This window comes from Rhea pennata, chromosome 13, assembly GCF_028389875.1.
Source record: "Rhea pennata isolate bPtePen1 chromosome 13, bPtePen1.pri, whole genome shotgun sequence".
NCBI classification, from domain to species: domain Eukaryota; kingdom Metazoa; phylum Chordata; class Aves; order Rheiformes; family Rheidae; genus Rhea; species Rhea pennata.
This window is the reverse complement of record NC_084675.1, coordinates 2,581,190-2,595,714: the sequence shown is the minus strand read 5'-3', so window position 1 is coordinate 2,595,714 and position 14,525 is coordinate 2,581,190.

The window sequence follows — 14,525 nt, the reverse complement described above, 5'->3', positions numbered from 1 at the left end:
CACGTGCTTGGCCCCGGGATGGCTTCGGTCCCCCCAGGACCGCCGGGTTTTGTGCAGAGCAAAGGGAGGCTGCAGCGTGGCGCAGTCGGTACGTGAGACCACAGCTTGGTAGCAACGGGCAGAAGCCAGCCGTGCCACCTCCAGCCAGCCGGGAAGGTGCAACCCTGCAGGCAGCTCGGCATCCTTTTCAGCAGAGCAAAAATCTTGGGCCGTGGCCTCCACGACCCGGCGCGGGGCATCTCGTTGGAGCTGAGATTCGCCCGGCCCCGGGTGCTGCCCGACCTCGGTGCAAGGCATGTGCTTGGGCTGGCAGGCCGCCAGCCTCGCCGGCCGCCTCCTTCCCTCGCAGCGCAGGGCCAGCAGTAATTTTCCATCCTGGCTGCGAGCTCTGCCCCGGCTCCGAGGCCCTAACGAGAGACTCTTCCGCTAAGTCCCGCTAATAGGGTTGGGCCCCCGTTCAAGTTCATTAAGACCCCGAGCGTCTCCCTTCGCCGCTTGAGTCGCTGGCCCAGTTCTGCGGGGACGGCTGCTCCTCCCGGCCCCCGCTCCTCCCTGCACTCGCAGCCCCTCCGTCTCGGGGAAACGGGAGGATTTTAATGATATTAAAAAAAAAAAAAATACAGAGAACACCCCACCGCCGAACAAGCCTGCCAGGAAAAATTCCCATGGGTCCGCTGCATTCTTGGGGTAAAAGCTTTGGGGCGACGCCAAGAACGAGGCAGCCCAGGGGACGTTGCTATCAGCTCCTTTCCAAGCCTGGCACATCTGCCTCGAATTCAAGGCCTGGATCCACCAGCCGCGTAAATCAGCCAAGTGCATTTTTGGCTATGGCAGAACAAGGTTGATTTATACAGGGAGGGATCTGGCCCCGGAGCTCAGTACGTCAGCAGTGTGCGCGCCTTCAAACAGAGTGAGCTCACGAGCACTTGTGCTAATTAGGTTTGATTTCTGCTCGTGGATCCAGCCTCCTCCCCCGTCTTTGCCTGAGCGGCACGGAGCTGCCTTGAACTCCCTTCTCTTTGGGATGAAGCTTTTCAAAGCCGATCGCAATCTAGGCATTGCGTTTTGCAGGTTTGAAAAGCCAGAGTAGCGGGGCGGAGCGAGCAAAGCACGCCCCAAAGCGAGCAAAAGCTGGGGAGACATTGCCTCCTCCTTGTCCTCCCAGCCCCCAACCCGGGAGGCCGTCGGCATCCGATATCCCCCCAGTGCCTGCGGTCGCGGCTGGGCGGGAGATGCAAGGGTCCCGCGGGAGCCTGGGCCTGCTGGAGCCGAGATGTTCCCGCACTCTTAACCCCATAGAGATGGTGTGCATGGCTTTTCCAGAGCAGGGGCGATCATATTCCTCCCCCCCCCCCACCACCCTGGCCTCAAAGATGAAGATGAAGATGATGCTGGCACTGAGTGCAAACACAAATATATCCTTGACTGCCCAGGGAACAGCACGTCTCCAGGAGCAGCAGCAGAGAGGAGGTAAAAAGCACGCGTGCAGGCAGACGTCAAAGAGGACCGGAGGGCGGGCTGCGCGGGCCAGTCACCCTGCCGAGGGGACCCCTCCACCGCTTTGCATGCCTGTGAGCTGGCTGCAGCCAGCGAGGAGCTCAACATCCAACAGGCTCCATCTCAAGGCCTTGAAACACCTCCAGGAACATCAGAGCCTGGACCGAAACACATGGAAACCACAGGGTTCACTCATCTCCCTTGGGTTTTACATGCACCAAGGTGGCCGTAACCCCGTCCTCACTACAGTCTGCATCTGTCTGTTTGGAGCTCCACTGGGGACAAACAGGAAGAGGCTCTCAAAGTAAAGATAGAAAATGAAAGATGTTTAATGTGATGTCAAGGTGTCCTAGCCCCAGGAACCACGTTGCTTTGGACAAGTTTCTTCAAGACATGCAGAGAGGCATCAGGAGAGGCCGGAGGAATGGGCTTGGCACACCAAGAGCTCTCCCATGGCCGGTGACCACCGCGATGTACCTCTTCTGGAGCAGCTATTTGCCAGGGCTCAGCCTGCAGAGAGCCCCCGCGTGGCACTTGCTGAGCCACCAAGGCCTTAGAGCCCAAATACCAGCAGCGTGGGTGAACGCACGCTCCTCCTGGCCGTCTGTCCTCCCGAGCAGCCCCCTCCGTCCCTCCCTGCCTCCTCCCTGCTGCCTGAGTGAGCAGCACCGACGCAGGGCCCCGCGGTGACGTTTTTGTGACAGTCCCTTTTCAGAGCCAAGCCAGGCTTTAAATAAATACCTGTCAGCAGAGCAGAGCAGAGCCGTTCAGAGAGCGATTGCGTGTGTGCAGATGTGTTTAACAAGCTGATAGGAGTGAGACAGAGCAGAGACGGCAGGGTCTCTCTCCCAGGAGCCCAGAGACTGGCACATTCTCAAAGGCAGCGTTTAATAAGCATTTTCAATTACACGGCGTTCATCGCGCTGCAGGAACGATGCCCACTCTTACCTTCTCCTGGTGAGCAGGATAATGCCGTTTTCCAGGCACGGCTCCTCTGGCTCTGAGCTGCCGTTCTCATTTCAGGGGAGGGTGATAGAGTGGGAAGACGTGATTGTTCTCAAAGTTTCCATAGCTCCTCAAACCCTGCTGGCGGCATTCGAGGACTCACAGGTCAGGCCTGGCTAGGCAGAATCTCTTGCCCCACTGGTTCTTGGCAGCCAGGAGCTCAGCCAGGAGAAGGGAGAGGGTCCCCGTTCTGCAGTACGATGCCTTGCTCCTCCAGGGACCAGGGAACATCACTGGTGCATTGCCTTGTGGCAAGAACAGGATGCATTGAAGCAATATGCTGGCAGCTAAGGGGGATTGAGTCCTTCAAGCTGCCCTGAAACACACACAGGTTCCCCAGGGGCACAGAGGCCTTCGGGTTGGCAGTGCTTGTGTTTCTGAAGACCCCAGGAGCTCCCTCATGGATGGGCCAGTTGGGAGCGAGGAGGGGGCTGATCTCCATCCTCATATGGTTTGGATCCACTTGGTGAGCAGAGTTCAGAGCTCTCTCCAGACTGCAGCAAGCTTCATAAAATGCAAGACCCTAAGTGGGCAGCTCCATCCTAGCAAGCCCTGGTTCTCAGGAGGTTAGTCCTCCCCTTTTCATCTCCCAGCTGCATGGGAACACTGCTCCAACACAACAAGGTTGCTGTATCCATGAAGTCTACAGGGGAATTTGGCAACTTTTTAAACAGATTGTATTTAGTTTTGAATGTGGGAAAGACAAGAAGCAAACTTAGGTGAGCCCAGCAATGCTCCCTTACCGCTGGCAAGACGGTGCTGACCACTTCAGCAGGGCTGGCTCTCATTTTGCTGCTCTCCATCCAGGCTGCAGGGGAGCCTCCCTGTGACACCCAGCAACTTTCCCAGGAAGGTGGCAGATACCCATCAATGGCAGCAGACAAGTCAACAGGCTGGCTGTGAAAATGAGCTGCTCTAGCCCAAATCTAAGCCTGGCCTGGTACAGTTGTCCCCAAGGGAGGCTCTTTGGGAGTCGCCCTGGGTGGCCACAGCAGCCTGCACAGCTTTGAAGTTCCTTATATTTATGCAGTCAAAAACTGATCCAGCCAGATCTGCTCCATTTCTGTTGCCCAGATTCCTGGGACCTTGCCAGTATTTCCAAGGCAAAACCAGATTGGGCCTTGGGCTCATGCTCCAGGGTGGACGGCAGAGCCGAGGAGGGGCTGCGCCTCACCATTGCTAGCAGGAAGGACAGCAAGGCCCTGAGAGAAATCACCCATGAATTCCCCATGCTTGGAGGGAACCAGCACCTCTGCTGGAGCAGAGGTGGCTCTGCCTTGAGGTCAGGTGGCTCTGTAGGGTCATGGTCATGAAAAGAAAGAAGCTTGGAACAGAGTGGACAAGTTGGAGATTTCACAGGCAACAGCTTTGCTGCTTGGGGCTCTGGGCAAGGAGGAGGGGGCAATGGGGCAGAGCAGCACAAGCAGGAACGGCCATCAACCCAGCCAGTCCTTGCCCGGGCATGAGCAGGCATCCCTGAGGCTCTGCCCCTGACCTTCTCCTTGACCAGCAGCCGATCAATCCCTCTAGCTCTGGGGAGATCCATCATTCCTAACGATTTGATCCTGTTCCTCGCTAATGCACTCTCTTGTCACTCTGCATTTAGGCTGTGGTCCTGGCAGGTCCCAGGGAGGGAAGCAGAGGGCTGGCCAACGGCACCATCACATGGCTGCTCCAGGACCAGGGGTTAACGCTCAGCTCCATCACTTTGCAACTCTGAGCAAGCCCTCCCTACTGCAGAGGCAGGCCTCCAGCCATTCCCCTCCTCGGCTTGAGACTAGGTAGGAGACTATAAGCCTTCCTTTCCTAGCTCTCAAGCTCTTTGGGAAATTATACTCAGTAGGATTGAGGGCCTGAGCCAGGATTTTGGAGCTTTTAATCACGGCCCACCAGCGTGTCTTCCTGATCCCCACTGCCAGGCTGCAAATCCAGCCCCTCCAGGCACTGCGGCTGCCGCAGGACTCCAAGTGGGGGCAATTCTGTCCTGGCAACCTCTGACATGCCTGCACTTGGTGGATTTTTCAGCAGCTTCTGGTCAGGAGCACCGGCCAAGCCTGCCCCCTCTCTCCTATCCCCCTGAGCTTCCATCCTGCTGAACGCTGGTCTCCAGTGCCACTATCTCCAACAGCCAGACACTCCGTGGGGCTGAGCCTCTGTCCCTGAAGCAGGGAAACCTCTTTTACTCTGGACTTCGACAATGCCTGGAGGTTTCCTGAGCCTTAAATCCACAGCTATGTGAAAGCTCTGGAAAGATCTGGTTTCGCCCATGGGTACCAAAGGCCTCATTGAACCTGCTTCTCCTCTGATTTCCACATCTTCCTGCAGCGGGGTATCGCACAGTGTGAATAAAACCATCTTGACATTGTTGCTCCCCAGCAGCATGACTGCAGAGCCTCTTCTTCTGGCAGACACGTCGAATGAGGCCCAGGGACAGGCCAGCGCTGGCCTGGGCTCAGCAGATGCTCAGCCTGCTTAGGCAGAGGGCTGTGCATAAGGCACAGGGGGGACCTGAGAGCAAAGCCATCCCTGAATAGCAAAAAACACCAAACCCGTTCATCCGGTCTCTCTGCACAGCCTGCTTACAGCCCATCTGCAGCAGACCAGCAGCTGCAGGAGCTCGGCTCCATGTCCTGGGACGGACAGAAAGGCAGGCTCCGGCCCAGCCTGGTGCTGACCTTCGCTGTGAATCCAGTCACACGCACCCCATCAATAACTAAATGCAAGATAACAAAATGAGCTGTCGCAGCCAATTAACATGCTGGGCTTAATCAGCTTGTGGGCTTTCAGGGTGGAGACAAGGGGCCAGCTCCAGGCCAGAGAGACTGGGGAGAGGCAGGGTGAGGGATCCAGTGCATCGCAGCCATCCCCATCCACTGGGCTCCTGCGCCAAGGTCAAACCCAGCTGGGAGCCAAGGGCTGTGAGAGGGCAAGGATGAATTTGGCAGGGAAACAGGAGGCCAACGCTGATCCTTCAGCATCTCCCATACTCTGTAGCAGAGGGCAGGCCACTTTTGGAGGCTGCCATTCCCAGCTGTCCTACTTAGGACCAGTTCTGGTTTTGCATTTACATGCTGGAGAAACCCCTAAATGCTCCCTAGTGCCCATACAGCAGTGGATGCCAGTGCAGACCCACATGTCTTCCCCATCCCCATCACACTGCCTCCCCATACACATTAAACTGCGTGCAGAGACTGATACCATTCCTGGCTGCACACTGGCATCCCTAGGTTCTGGCAGGCACCACAGTGCAGTGAGACACCAGGATTACCTTTCTCTGCCCTGCTCTGGCAGGCAGGAAATGCCGGGAAGCTGCCCAGCGTGCTGGGGTCAGCTGTGTTATCACACTATCTGCAAGAGCTGGTTGTGGTGTGAGCTGTACCCAGGTCCTGCTACCTCTTCCTGCAAAGACAGAACTGCTGTCCTCCGAGTGGAAAGGATCAAACTGGCCCGTCCTCATGGCTCCCCTCTTCCTGGCCCTCTCCTCAAAACATGGGGCCCCCAGCAATCAGCTAGCCAGCTTGCTCCTCAGGCCAACAGACAGTAGGACCATCTCACTTATGTCAAGACATCCGAAGTCCAGCCAGAGTCAGCAGAGAGGGATCAGCAATTCTGGCCCCAGCTTAGACACCTGGTGCCGGGCTTCAACCTGAGGCAGACCCGTTCATTAGTAGAGTGGCCAGCTACTCCAGTCAAACCTGAAAGGGCTCCACTCAAAGCCAGGAGGGATCTAAGCATCCATAGTTGAGTGCCTCTCAATTAATTAGCATCCTGCTGATTCTATGACTGAGGCGATTGCTAAGGAGATTAAATCGGTCTCTGCCACAAAGCGGATGCCATTCCCAAGGACTGACTTAAAGTGATTTCTTTTTCCCTGTACCATCCTGTGTCTTGCTGACTCAGGCAAAGCCCTTGGTTGCTGGGAGCAGCCTTGCCAGCTGGGATTTATGGCAGGCTTTGGAGATGAGAGCGGGATCGCTTCACAGAGATGCTCAGGTGTGAAATGTCACTGCGTGCTCAGGGCTGCAAAGGCAATGCCACAGCCCCCATCCTGAGGATGCTGGTGTAAATCGGGAGCAGCGCCAGTCACCGGAGCAGCGTAGCCGAGACCCGTCCAGGGAGGTGATAATCCATTAACGCCGTTCTGCCTGTGTCAGCAGAGGACAGACTCCCACCCAGGCAGCTAGGGCAGTATTTGTGCACATGAAAGCCCAAAATCACAGCTCAGACTCCAGGTAGTGCTTGGTAAATCCACAGCAACTGCAATAAACCCAGCTGGTTTGGTGCAAAGCTGGAGCAACTCCACTGGTTTCACTGGGGTAAAGCCACACAAGTGACTGCAGTCTTGCTCAGAAAAACATGCGTTCGGTTTGGGTTTGCTCTGCTCCACCAGGGCTCCCCAGATCTCTACAAGCAAAAAAGAGCTTTGCTCGCATCCAGCAGGGACTTTTCTTTGAAAGCCTTCGCAAAGGATGTGATAAGGATGCACGAATGGCTGCGGTTCCTCCTCTGATTTGTAGCCTGGCCCGGCTTCAAAGCCAAAGCAGTCACTAAAAACTGCATTATGCAGCCCTGAGAAGGAAGGCGTCGGGCAGGCACTCCGTTAATGACGACCAGGGCCGGGGCACAGCTACTCCACCACAAACGAGTCTCTGTTTCCTGACCTAGCTGTGGAGCTGTCCCACCCCCCCCGCCCCCCCGCCCAGCGAATGGGGCTGTTGAGCATCCTGTAGGCAAGGAGAACACCAGGGAAAAGAAACGAAGCCTGCGTCCTGGCAGCAAGACGTCTGCCATCACAAGGGCACCTACGGACTGCAGCAGGAATCGGGACCGTGCGGCAGCGCTCAGTCAGGACCCTGCCTCTGGCTGATCTGTGGTCTGAGCCAGTCAGTTCATCTCCCAGCTCTCTGCTTCCCAGGGGGCTGCTTACAGCCACCCTTTCGTTTGAACCAATATTAACATCTCACCAGAGGAGCAGAGGAACACAGGGAAGCTGCAGTCTTTTTGCGGACTTGAAACAACCATCTGGGGATCGGTTTGACGGTGGGGTTACGTCTTTCTCTGCCTTGCTGTTTCCTCCAGCACGCTGCCAAGTTCAAGTGCTATGGGCCTGATCTGAAGCCCTCGGTAAGCCCCAGGGCAGCCTTTCAGTTGGCACCAGCGGATTTTGACCTGCCGAGAACTGAGATGAAGTCACTGGAAAGGGGAGGGCAAGTGTGACATGGAACCAGCCATGTCATGGGCAGTGAGAGGGAGCACAGTAACGCTTGAGGCAGTCTTTGAGGTGTCAGGAGCAGAAACAGAGGAAGGTCAGAAAGAAGTGGGCGAGACTCCATGCTGCAGTGGGCCCCGCATCACTCTGTAAGCACTTCGCATCATGCATCGCCCAGGCCTGACGGCCAGGCCTTCCTGCTGAATCAACACTTGTGACTATCGTAATGCATGAAACAGCTATCACAGACAGACAGGTCTTGTTTTTCATGGTCCCTGCAGCTACAGCCACACTAGAAGATGTCCAGGTGCTCACCTCCACTGCTGGAGGTTAAGGACCCTACAAGCAGCAAAACGTCAATGATGCAAAAAAGCTATGCTGATTTCTGTCATCACAGGGCTACGGTGTTATGTGCTCCTCTCCTCACTCCTCTCCTGCTCTAACCCCTGAGCAAAGAAGCCACACTGCAGTCTTAAGCATTTGGTAATTTCTTGGTCTGAAGTCAGGGAAAAGCCTTATTTGTCCAGCTGAGACCTGTTTGTGAGAGTTATTTGGTAAGCCATTTTTGTCACACTTTTCCACGTGCTTCTGTTTTACCAGGGGAACATCCCAGAGCTCTTGAGCGACCAACAGAACAGCTGGAGACAAGCCTCACCTTATAAGCCACACAAGCTGGGAGCACAAGTTGGACCTTTACAACTTCCATTTGCTTTTTTGCCACTGTTTTTTTTTTTTTTTTAATCACAGTATCAGGACAGAGATGAAACAGCACCATCTCAACTCTCAGGAGACACTTCCTTACCACTGCCTGTTTCTGGGTGCAGAGAAATCTGGAGGAGGTAAGGTGGGGGGTGATTACCTTTAGGGCTGCAGTTTCTCAAGCTCATCTTCAGGCAAATTGGGATTTCTTATGCTGAACCTATCTTTCTCTGATCTTACAGGATCCCACTGAGAACAGCAGACACTTTCCAAGCTTTAAGGCAGTCTTTACCCTTGGGAGTTCCCCTCTCCCCTTCTTGTTTGGGTAGGGTAATTCAAAGTGAAGTGCTTTTAATACACTGCTGTCAGTGCGAACCTGAGCCTGAGACAGGGGAGCAAGGACAGTCTGCAGTATATCAGACTCCCATGACTCAAATATAGCTCAGATACTGCAATATCAAGTAAAGAAACGCTTGGGAGAGAACACCAGTACTAGATGGGTTTGGCCCTGGGATGCTGCTGTGCTCCTTCATCTTCCAGCTGGCGCTGGGGAGAATCAGGCCCAACTGCTTGCATTTTCAAGGGGGCTGAGTTGATGCTGCGAGCAGGGGAAATTCACCTTCCCCCAGGGAATGCCAGCTGCTGCTTGGCCCTCTTTCTTTGCAGCCCCAGCCATACCTTTTCCTGACCCAGCAGGCTGCAGTGCTGCAGCTGTGGCCCTGCGCAGGAACATGCACCGAGGCAGCCGCGTTCCTCGTCTCCTCCATCAGCACGACATGCTGCTTCTTCTGAGAAGCTGAACCTGCAGTCGGGCATCTAGACATATGTACAACTAGAGAGCAGTCTGAGGTGGCAAGGTGCACTGTACTCTGCAAATCATATCTGTGGAAGGGATATGCTTCTCCCACCCCAAATCCTGCTCAGTTTAGGTGAAGCCCAGGCCTTGCTTGAGGCCCAGCATGTAGAAGAAAGGCAATTTCTGTCCTAGAACACGTGAGATTTCTGCTTTGTCACTGAGTAGCTAGAAAACCTGATGGAAATATGTTTCCCTTGAGGGGTGGGGGAGCATCTGGGAAGAGCTGGAGCTATGTGGTTTCACGGAGACTAATAAAAGGCAAAAGACCACAGTGTGTCCAGATAGAAAGATTGCTAAAGCTGCTGGCACTGCCTGGAAGCTTGCCATTAGAAATAACTCTTCAAAAATAGAAGCGCGCTAATCTCAGGAACCTGCTGGTATTGTCAATGACATTAATGAAGTGTTTCAAAAACCAGAACAAATGCCTTGGCTTTGGGGGGTTGTGCCGCCCCTTGTAATTTTCCATAGCAACTGAAGAGGGGTCTGGTGGCCACAGCACTTGCTGCTCTTTGTGCCACTCTTCTTTCAAGGAGCTCACTCAAAACCAGCAACACAGGGCTGGCTTGGCTGGGCTCCAGGCGAGTTCAGCACCTCTGCAGAAAGTGGGCATAGAGCCTGGCAAGCCCTCACCACCCAGGAAAGAATCAGACTCCCAGGAGCAATTTCCTCTACGAAGCAAAACCAGTTTACTAATGAAAAGAGCACCTGGGGAAGGTGGAAGTTCACTGTCTTCAACCCATCATGTCTCAAGCTCCTCTGTGCTCTTTTCTGCTCCTCGATATGCCTCTCCAGTTCCTACCTCTTCTTCCTCTCCTTTACCTTCCTATACTTCTCCAGGTCTCTTCACATCAGTCTTTGTTTCAGACACACCATGCAATGATGCAAAGGCCAGAAGTAGCCTTGCAGTTTGACTATGCAGATGTTATAGTCAGATGTGATGGTAAAGGGAGGACACTTCAAGACTCCTTCAAATGAGTGCATGCTGACCTACCCCTTCTGAGGGCCTCTAGATATCCTCCCTCTCCTTGGTTGTTGGGCTTCCCATGATCTCCTCCCTACTCATCTCCTTCACTGAGCAATCCCAAGGAGACTGCTGTGGCTGCCATCATCTGCCTCACTCCTGTGTGGCCAGCTGCCTTCCTAAGCATGCTGCTCCCATGGCCAAGTGCTTCCAAGCACTGCTGTGGGTAGCAGCCTCTTCAAAGCTGCTTTTCTTGATGCTTAGCAGCTAGGAGAGCTCCCTGCAGCAACAGATGAGGAGAAGAGCACAGACGCAACTTTAGATGTTCTCCCTGTCTCTGCTTGTTCCTACAAATCCCAAAGGATAGCCATGAGGATAAACTGCAGAAAGGGGAAGAGCCACACACAGAACCCAGCTCCTTCCACAAGGATCAGGGCTGAGAGGGCAGTAGAACTTACACCCACTGGCAGACAATGTTTCCAATTTCTGGATGGCAAGTGTTGAGGCTGGTGGGGAGGATGGGACAGAGAGAGAACAGACGTGCCACCAGCCTGCTGCTCTTTGCCCTTGCTGATCTCTGCGATTCACAGCCTTTAAACACACGCACTCAGCCCACCTCCATTGCTCAGGCCTTGAAACTGCGGGCTAAGCAAATAGCACCGTGTGAAGGAGAAGGCAGTAGAATTCAGGGCTCCGACGTTCTGCATCCCACTCCTGCCTGAACTGCCACAGGACCCCTTAGGACACACTCACTTGAGCAATGATGAGGTGAGTCTCACACTCACTCAGGTAGTAGTCAGCATACTGAGTCCTGAGCATACTCAAATCCACTCAAGTGGCACAGCAAAGTGTCCGTCCATCTTCTCCTTTGCCTGCAACACTTTCTTGGCAGTACCACTTGCCTCTGTAGGTACCAAACAATAATACCTCTTTCTCAGCATCTACGCCAAGCACGACACCCACACTTGTTCACTCAAATCTAGGACAATGTAGCACAATCCAAGCTCTGTTTTGGGTCTCCCTTGACTTGCGTTTCCTCCTTTCGTATGCAATAGCAAGTCACCTAGACATCAAGTTTGATCTCAAAGGCAGAAAAGCACCACCAGGGATCTCTCTACGTACAACGTAGGTAGCTAACAGTAGGACTCGGACAAAAACGACGTCTTAAGCTCAGCGCCCCCTCTCCTGGCTGTTAACATGCAGTGCACACATGGACCCTCCCCGGCCATGGCCTTCTTGGGGTCGTGGTTTCAAAATCCCCCAGGAAACACCGAGGAAATCCAACATGTGCATTTCAACCAGCAACAGAGGCTACTGCAGAATGGCACAGAAGGAGCAACTCAGTGTCTCTGAAACTGGGTAATACCAGAAGTGCACAAATTTCCAGCCTGACCGGTTTGTCCAACTCCGGCTGAGATGACGATGCTGTTCGGGCAGAGAATGCAAGCAGTGTGAAGCTTTCTGCTTTCAGTTTCATTGACCCTGATTCATTGCAGATTTCTCTTAGCACTGAAGAGATTGGATATATTTGTGCAAATTGAGTCAGAGAGCACAACAAACTAGGTAAAAACTCAATACAATAATTAATACATTATGTTCAACTCCAGCACAACCTCAGTAGGCTGCCTTTCTCTCCATAGCAGTGTGCACATGATGTTAATCGGTTTACACAATCTTCAAGGTCCTGCTGACACTAGATTAGGTTTAATTTCAGAACAAAGAATTGTTTCTCATTCTGAAACAATCTACCCCACTGAGGCAGAAGATACATCCTAAGGCAAGTCCTCAAAACGCCGTCAGCCAGGAGACACTTTCAAGGGAAGCCCAAACCTGCATAGCTTCTTTCAGAAGCAGATTCTGCTTGTCACGGACTTAAATCAAATTGCCTAGTCAATGTAAAACACAAGAAAACACTCTTACTACGGATCAGTTTCCAAAGGTAGTCTTGCAAAACAGAAACATCAGACACAAGTTGCAAGCGCAGGTGGGCCTCCCCCATTACTCACTTGTGATAAAACCACCACATCTGTTACCGTTCCATCAATTTTGTGCAAAATCCCACTGAAGACACTGCTCAGCATTTAGTGCTCAGGCTGTTCTCAACTCCAGGGAAAGCACTTCTGATCAGGTAACATCAGGAAAAGAGAGCAGAAATGCAGGCTCAGTTCTGCATGCCTGGCCACTCTCCTGCAGGGCTGACAGATTACTCAGGTAGGATAGCCTGGGAAAAGTGCTTATACTTAACATTATCAGATATGAGGCATCTCAAAATCAGCTTGGCAGTGAGGCTTTAACAGGAATGATTAAGGAAACTGCAGTGATTTCTGAAAAGGGGAATTTTTAGATGCTGTGTTAAGTACTTATCAAGTAAGGATCTGAGCCTCAGCAGATGCAGCTGAGCTGTGAAAATCTGGCTAGCAGATTTGCTGTAACAAGATCAGACACTGCCTATCACCCAGAGGACAAAATACACTCTCATAAGGTACTGTTATCTTCATTTGTCTGAAAAGGAAACTGAGGCAAGGAACAGTTGTGTGACTTGCCTTCTGCCAAGCAGGGAGACAGAGCTAGAACTAAAATGAAGCCACGATCTCCTGAGCCATGGGCACCAGACAACGTGTTTTATAAAAAGCACATGTCTGGGGATAGGAGAAGCTCTATGTAAAGAATGCATTCACCACTTTCTTTTCGATTATGTCAGATCTCTGCCGTGCAACTGGCTCAATTAAAATTTTGAAGGTAGGTCTTGTAACAGCTAGTCACCAGAAAACAGCTGGAAAATCCCTGATGGAGATCAGAGGCTGGTGGTCCTAACTTAGGTGCCAGTTTCCCTGATAAAAATAGTATGCAGTGTTAAGCACGTCAGTTCTCAAAACATTTCTTGCTGTTTCTTCTCCTGGTTGCTGTTTCTTCATCCAATTCGATACTTACACATCTCTGATACAGAAATCAGAATGACACTTATGGCTTTCAGTCTGGCAGAAGCAATCAGTAGTTTCTTTCTGCCAACCAAAAATCAATCAAGGCCAGAGGACAAACCAAGACATTGTTTAGGGCAAAAGAAGAAACATAAATGTTTTATAAAAGGGTAATTTAGATAGGTGAGAAAGTTTGTGCACACTCCTTGCAGAGCTATTGGTATTTAAGTGGGGATCATACCTCCATGACTACCTCATTTACATGACAAAAATACAGAGAAGGGATAAACGAGAGCGCTAGGAGTTTTAAGAGAAGCTAATCTGAAACACAGGAGAGGAAGTTTTCCGGTTTCACAAATCACTCTGACGGGGATTCTCTGCTAGAAAGAGCGACCCTGCTTTCTCCTGTTTCACTAAATAGTAGCTCCAGTAAATAGTAACTCCAACTTTGTTCATCAGACATTCTGGTCAGGTATGGGAAGCGACCATCCGGGCAGGCTGGGGGTTCTCCAGTGAAGGAGGTTTCTAAAAGCCTGGTTAGACAAACATCACTCTGGGACAAGTTAGGCAGAGCCAATAACCCTTGCTTCAGGGAAAGGACTGGGCTATAGGTCAGCCCATAGCTGATCATTCAAACTCAAACATTGTCATGTAAACGTATAACTACTCAGCGCCGCAAACTTTGCCAAATTTTTATTTGATTGTAATGAAAACCACTGTGGCAATACTGTAATAATAATAAAAAAAGCCACAGAATGTTTCTTTCATAAATGTCAACAGTCCTTCAATTTAAAAGTTGGGGGTCATTGGGAGCGATGATTTTCTTAAAAGTCCCTTTCAGACCTCTTTTGTACAGTTCTGCAATGAGGATTTATTGTGCTATTTTGAAAATACGCAAGCCCGAACACCTCTAACTTGTAGCTTGCTGTTGTGCAACCATGAAGGACAGTTTGTGTTCCTAAGAATTACAGAGCAGGCTTTTGTTAGTTATTTTAAAAGGCTTCTCAGCAGCAGTGGGTGTCTGGAGCAACAACGAAGCATTTTTGGATAAAGCATTTCACCCAGCTACAGGGAAAAAAAATCTAACCAAATTCTGTAATTTTAAAACATAGGATCAAATTTTTAAGGGTCCTACTGGTGTTTATTACTAAACACTCAGGTTTACTAAAAGTGATAGCGACTACTTACAAAAAGCCAGTCCTGAAGTGACATTGAGGACTACTATTATGGAAGAAGGATTATTTTTCCTCACTCTGAAACTGGCTGTAAAAAACGCTGGCAAATCTGCATTGCCTGCTTGGATTTTGCTCGCAGCAGCAGCAGCAAAGAAAAATATTCTTATAAATGCATGAAAATGAGCTTGGATCCAAAAATCAGTCA